Here is a 7,310-nt window from a genome sequence, read left to right on the forward strand (position 1 = left end):
GCCAACGGCAATCCAATCTGCACGTTTGAAGTGTTGCGCCGTCCCAAAAACCTGCCCTCCAATTTCTGCAAAGTTCTCTTTCTCTGTGAAAGAGGCTTCCATTCTTCCCCCCCCCCCCCATGCCATCTCTTCAGGGCATTTGAGAATTTCTTCCAAGTTTCTTTAAAATGTTGGTGGATGTGGGTTTTGAGTTTACCTACAATGTGGCCAAAGGTAGGACGTGCAGTTTCTCTTCCCTGTCTCTCCAGAACCCTGGAACATAAGAACGTAATAAGAAGAGCTTCCTGGATCAGGCCAATTGTCTATCTAGTCCTCCATCTTGTTCTCATAGTAGCCATCCAGATGCCTCCCTGGCTGCTTTTGAAAAAAGACCCACAAGAGGGTTTTCCTTGTGATGTCTTCCCCTGGGCTTTCTTTGAAGCCAGGGCACCCAGGAAGGCTGCAGAGTGAAAGTGTCTGGTGAGATGAATCACAGAACGAAACAAAGGACACCTGTAAACACCCCCTGGCTTCCTCAATCCAATTACATTATTATCATCATTATTAGGTTTTGATTTGATTTCTTATATTTCTGTGCCACTTTTCATTCACACAAATCACAAAGCGGCTTACAAACAATAAACAACAGTCACATGGTGGAACATCACAAATACAACACATGTCACGTGGAATAATTCACAAATCATCAGTAAAACAATTACAAAGCATCAGTAAAACAATTATAATATATTAAAAGCTTATCAACAAAACAACTAAAAAAAAGTAAGTTGAGCAGCACAATGACAACAAAAGTTATATTATAGGATTCACAAAATACCACAGCATTGTATACTTATTTATAGCCAATATTTTCCCCCTGACAGGGGCTCAGATCAAATAGGAACAACTAAAAACATAGGGGAAACAATCATTAAAAACAATTAAACATTTGTAGAATTTAAAACTATACCTAAATATAAAAGATCTATTAAAAACATACAGATAATTACAATAGAATCACCAGCCCTTTCATTAAACGTAGCCAGTTCCCTAAAGCCTGTTGGAACTAGAAGCTATCTACCTACCAGAAAGGGGACCGCAAGCAGAGAGCCAGTCCAGCTTTTCCACAGACTGAGTTCCAAAGCCTGGGAGCAGCCACCAAGAAGGCCCTGTCCTGCACCCCCAGCAAGCATGCTTTTGAGGGTGGTTGGGCCAAGAGAAGGGTCTCCCTCAAATAACTCAGAACCCGGGCAGGTTCGTATGAGGGAATACAGCTTTTCCGATAGCTTGGACCAAACTTCTCCCCTCCTCCACACCCAGTAAGCAGCAGTGCCCCACTGGCCAGGATGTTAGCATGGTGTTTCTGCCCCTAAGGACTCAAAGCAGGTAATCAGCTTTTGTGCTATTCAGTCAAAATAGTCTTGTTTTATTATTACATGAGAATCAACATAATGGGGTGAGCTTAACAGAGGAAGTCTGAGCACGATCATTCCCCCAGAGTGGCCTGTTGATTTGGTTTCCCGGTGGCTGCTACATTTGCATGATTATGCCTCTATGAGCCTCCTCTCCATGACTGGAAAGAATGATGTTTTAAAAAGAAAAAAAAGCCAAGAACTTCCCAATACCCGGACTTCCCCGGACTAGATACGAATCAGATTAGGATAATCCTCTACTATGACATACAGCGACAGGTACTTGAGAGTTGGCATCACCAGGTAAAGGTAAACTGATGTCAACAGCGCCGATGGGAGATGGGAGCATCCGACAAGTGATGCTCAGTTAGTTATGCTGCTAATAAGCATAAGAATGTAAGGAGGGTCCTGATGAATCAAGACAAAGGCCCGTCTCGTCCAGCATCCTGTTCTCACAGTGCATGCCCTAGTTATCTCCTGCCTGGACTACTGCAATGCGCTCTACGTGGGGCTACCTTTGAAGGTGACTCGGAAACTGCAATTAATCCAGAATGTGGCAGCCAGGCTGGTGACTGGGAGTGGCCGCTGAGACCATATAACACTGGTTCTGAAAGATCTTTATTGGCTCCCAGTACGTTTCTGAGCACAATTCAGAGTGTTGGTGCTGACCTTTAAAGCCCTAAATGGCCTGGGTCCAGTATACCCGAAGGAGTGTCTCCACCCCCATCGTTCATCTCGGACACTGAGGTCCAGCGCCGAGGGCCTTCTGGCGGTTCCCTCGCAGTGAGAAGTGAGGTTACAGGGAAGCAGGCAGAGGGCCTTCTTGGTGATGTTGCCTGCCCTGTGGAACGCCCTCCCAGCAGATGTCAAAGCAATAGCAACTTTTTTACTTTTAAAAGACTACTGAAAGCGGCCCTGTTTAGGGAAGTCTTTAATGTTTGATGCTGTATTGTTTTTAATATTCGGTTGGAAGCCACCCGGAGTGGCTGAGGAAACCCAGCCAGATGGGCGGGGTATAAATGAATTATTATTATTATTATTATTATTATTATTATTATTATTATTATTATTCTTCCCAGTCAGAAAGAATCATAGAATCGTAGAGCTGGAAGGGACCCAAGGGTCATCTAACCCAACCCCGCGGGAAGAAGGACCTGAGTGCAAGAACACTCTCCCTACTTGTGATTGCCAGCAAGTGATATTCAGAGGAACACCGCACCCAACAGCAGGGCTATCAATGGCCACTAGCCAAGATGTTGCAGGGTATTGTAGAGTTGGGAAAGGGCAACCCAAATGATCTGTGGGAGTGGTGCAACTGAGGAAAGGTTACACACAGCATTTGGATCTTTGTAGCTTAGACAAAAGTTTGAAATGATGCATGGAGCAAAGGAAGGGACTAGGGAATTCTCCCCCTTCTCTCAAAACGCTGGAACCCAAGGACATTCAATGAAGATTCAGGACAGAAAAAGAGAAGGACTTCTTCATAAAGTGAAAAGCTAAGCCAAATTCATGGAGAAGAGGGCTATGAGTCATGACTAACCATGAACAGTACCAGAATTACATATAAGCTAAACAAGCTATAGCTTAGGGCCCCACTCTCTTGGGGGCCCCCAAAAAAATTAAAGGGGGGAAAACTAGATGTACATTTCCAGAATATAAAATAAAAAACAAATAAAATAAAACCCGTGTTTGCATTATTAAGTTTGTTATGAATAAAAATCACTTTAAGCTAGAGCTTAATCATTATTTCACTATTAATGTACTTCTTCTTAATTGGATTTTACTATTAATATACTTCTTAATTGTATTTCAGTTCAACAATTACTTTGATAAAATACATATTTTTGTTATGTGCAAATGGCTTTAGCTACCTATTTGGTCCATAAATTACTATATATCATATATTCAACCCACCGACATCTCCCAAGATGCAGAGACTAAGGTCTGAGAGAAGGAGAGACCTGAGTACTCGCAGGAGTAGTGCTCGCCTTCGGGCAAAACAGGGAGGTGAGTCGCCGGGGGATCAGGACCAGCTGTTACCCCGACAGAGATAAAAGGCTGTCGGACCCTGTCCCAGGTTGCGGGAGCAACGTTGCTGTTTGCTAGAACCTGCCTGAGACCCTGTGCCTGGTTTCCTGCCTCGTGTCCTGCCTTGGCCCTGTCGGACTGGCTCCTTGCGGAACCCTTTGATTCAGGACCGGACCTGGACCGTGTTGGTTGGGTTAACCCCGGGCCCAGCACACACTGTCATTTTGCCCCACCTTTGATCTCTCACATTCTGCTACTGCCATGAACTCGGGATTCTCCAGCCAGCCGTCTCCATCACACAACTTCCCTTATGTTTCAATCATTAAAAGCTTGTTTCCCTCCCTGCTCCTCTTCCCCCATCCCCAGCCAAACCCTACTGATCGTTCTATCGTCATGGCAACCGTCTCCCGCTGGCAATGATCAAGGAAGAAAACCTGATTTGGGGTTTTCATTAATTGCTTGGAAATGGAAATGTAACAGTGACTGGCAGTTCAACTAAGCATGTTTCACAAAGTGAATAAAACTAGAGTTGCTGAAACAAATTGTTTCATTGGCTTGAGCTCACGTTTTTCTTTTCTTTGTCAGAGGGCTACCTTAATTTATACCACCGCCACCCAAAATAAAACCTCCCATAATTTTGGATGTGCCCATCTAAAGTTATTTGGACAAATATTGTAAATATTTCTTAGCATAATGCGTGTTCTCTTCTCACCAGACAACCAAAGCTAATATAAACCAATGGCTTTCAAACTTTCTTACTTCTGAAGACCCAGATGCTGCAGGAAGATCAGTCGTCCAATGAAACTGATTGGGGGGGGGGGGGATCTGGGCAGACCAAAGGAAAGATTGCTTCACAAAATGCTTGATTAATCAGTGGAACCCACCACTGCAGGCTGAGAAGATGGCCAACAGCTTAGATGGCTTTAAAAGGTGATTAGACAAATTCGTGAAGGACAAGACTCAGCGGCTGCTGGTCATGATAGCTGTCACGAGATATGACATGAGGACATTGCAGGATGTGGTTGAGGATTCAGGTGAGATGAAGTATCAGGCTACTTCCTCGAGGGGATAACTATCAGTACCTCATTCAGGGGGCTCCTGGTTAGAGAACCATTGAAGGTGACTTGGAAACTGCAATTAATCCAGAATGCGGCAGCCAGACTGGTGACTGGGAGTGGCCACCGAGACCACATAATACTGGTCTTGAAAGACCTACATTGGCTCCCAGTACATTTCCAGGCACAATTCAAAGTGTTGGTGCTGACCTTTAAAGCCCTAAATGGCCTGGGTCCAATATACCTGAAGGAGCGTCTCCACCTCCATCGTCGAGCCCGGACACTGAGGTCAAGTGCCAAGGGCCTTCTGGCGGTTCCCTCGCTGCGAGAAGTGAGGTTACAGGGAACCAGGCAGAGGGCCTTCTCGGTGGTGGTGCCTGCCCGGTGGAATGCCCTCCCAGCAGATGTCAAGGCAATAAGCAACTATTTTATTTTTAAAAGACAACTGAAGGCGGCCCTATTTAGGGAGGTTTTTAATGTCTGACGCTGTATTGTTTTTAATATTCAGTTGGAAGCCACCCAGAGTGGCTGGGGAAACCCAGCCAAATGAGTGGGGTATAAATAAATAAATAAATAAATATTTATACCCCACCCATCTGACTGGGCTTCCCCAGCCACTCTGGGCGGCTTCCAAAAGAATATTAAAATACCTAAATACATCAAACATTAAAAGCTTCCCTAAACAGGGCTGCCTTCAGATGTCTTCTAAAAGTCTGGTAGTTGTTGTTCTCTTTGACATCTGGTGGGAGGGCGTTCCACAGGGAGGGCGCCACTACCGAGAAGGCCCTCTGCCTGGTTCCCTGTAACTTGGCTTATTATTATTATTATTATTATTATTATTATTATTATTATTAGATTCAGTCCTCTTCAGTACCACTGTTTCAGCCTTGCAGAAGCCACAAGACTACAAAATGAGGCAAGGGCCCTTTAAACCAGCCAGGCACGCATCTCCTCTAGAGAGATGGAGCCTACCACATTCTGTGTACAATCTCAGTTGGTTTTACCTCCTTGCAGAGACAACATCTCCTAAAGATGCTTCAGCACGGCCTCTTAGAACTTCCGGAGGTGCTAATTCTCTCTGCTTGGCTGAGACTTTATATAAATTCATAAATTTATATACAGGGCATGTCAGCAACTGCCTGAGGGTGCTGGGTCCTGATTCCTTCCCCTGAGCCAGTCTAGGGGACCACCTAACTTGAATAGGAAGGGCCTTAGCTCTGTGGTAGGTTTAGGAAAGTCTCCCTGCCAGAAACCTTGAAGGACCTCTGCCAGTCTGGTAGCCCATAGTGAGCTAGATAGACTAGTGTCCTGACTCAATAGAAGGCAGTTTCCTATGTTCCTAAGAACTGGTCATTCCTAGATTTGGCTCGTAGTTTGAGAAATGAAGTTCTAAAGAACATCTCCCATGCCTCCCAGTCACAATGACATGATTTATTACGGAGCAAAACAACAAGCGTTTCTTTGTCTCAGGTAATTTTTTTTTTTAAAAAAGAGGAAAAGTATTGAGGCAATCTCACCTGATTGGTGCAGCTGGGTTGCAGTGACTCACTCGGTTTGTGAAATTGCTTAATTGACTTGGCTGCCTTCCGTTCAGGTGAATGACACTTTTTTTTTTTCCAGAGACAAAAATAATAAGCACTGGGAGTTTCTCCATCTTTGCAGAAAGGAGCTCCTGTGATGCTTGGTTGCCAGGTTTTCCAGGTTCAATCTCAGCTAGGGATGGGAGAATCTGACCATTTTAGTTTCTCTCTGTTTCTGAGTTTTCTAGTCTCGATTCAATTCTCCACTATTCTGCAACAATTTGCAATTAAAAAATATCTTCATGAAAATCCATTGGAATTTTAGTGCAAAATTCTTCCAACATCTGCATGAAATTTTGCCTAATATACATTTTTGTTGCAGAGCAATTTTCCTAATATAATGCATTTTTGTATGATATTTATGCATTTTGTGTTGGTTTTTGTATTTGGTTGAAAGGAAATAAATGGTAGGTAAAATAAAAAGGAGAATTCCCTGGATGCCTAGATCCAGGTTTGGGGCAAGTGCTGGTTAAAAATGGTTTACTTGCAAACTCTTCAAAGGTCCGGTTCATGTGCTTTTCCATACAGCAGGAAGAAAAGGTAGGCAGCATAACTTTGGTCCTAAATGTGGTAAATGTTTCTGAATTATAGTTCTGAATTCTGAATTGTACAGGAGCACAAAGATGGCTTGTTTAAGCCATGTGGTCTAAGCCTGGAAAATCCATCTTAGACCTCCTTACTGGTAGAGTTCACAAGTTGGAAGAGATTAGAAGAAAGAGTTTGGTAACCCTTCCTCCCAAGCTGAGGGTGTATGACCTTGCTAAGCCTGGCACGACAGCTTACTCTATGGTCTTAAACCCTTCATTAATTAATTAGAGTTAAGCATATTGGTTATATGAGGCTGATTTATCCAATGTTTCTTTACCCCACTACAGTGGTATCTCGGGTTACATACGCTTCAGGTTACATACGCTTCAGGTTACACACTCCGCTAACCAAGAAATAGTACCTCAGGTTAAGAACTTTGTTTCAGGATAAGAACAGAAATCGTGCTCCGGCGGCGCCCCGGCAGCAGGAGGCCCCATTAACTAAAGTAGTGCTTTAGGTTAAGAACAGTTTCAGGTTAAGAACGGACCTCCAGAACGAATTAAGTACTTAACCAGAGGTACCACTGTCTATGCATCTTTCTAAACATTATTTAGTTGCTGAACTAAATTGCAAAATTCAGAGAAATGCGAATATTGTAAGATGGCTGTTCTTTGGGTCTCATATTCCGAATGCAGATTTTGCTTAAAATGTGAACTGAATTGAATTTA

Source organism: Podarcis filfolensis (assembly GCF_964270895.1).
Source record: "Podarcis filfolensis genome assembly, chromosome: 10".
Classification (NCBI taxonomy): Eukaryota; Metazoa; Chordata; class Lepidosauria; order Squamata; family Lacertidae; genus Podarcis; species Podarcis filfolensis.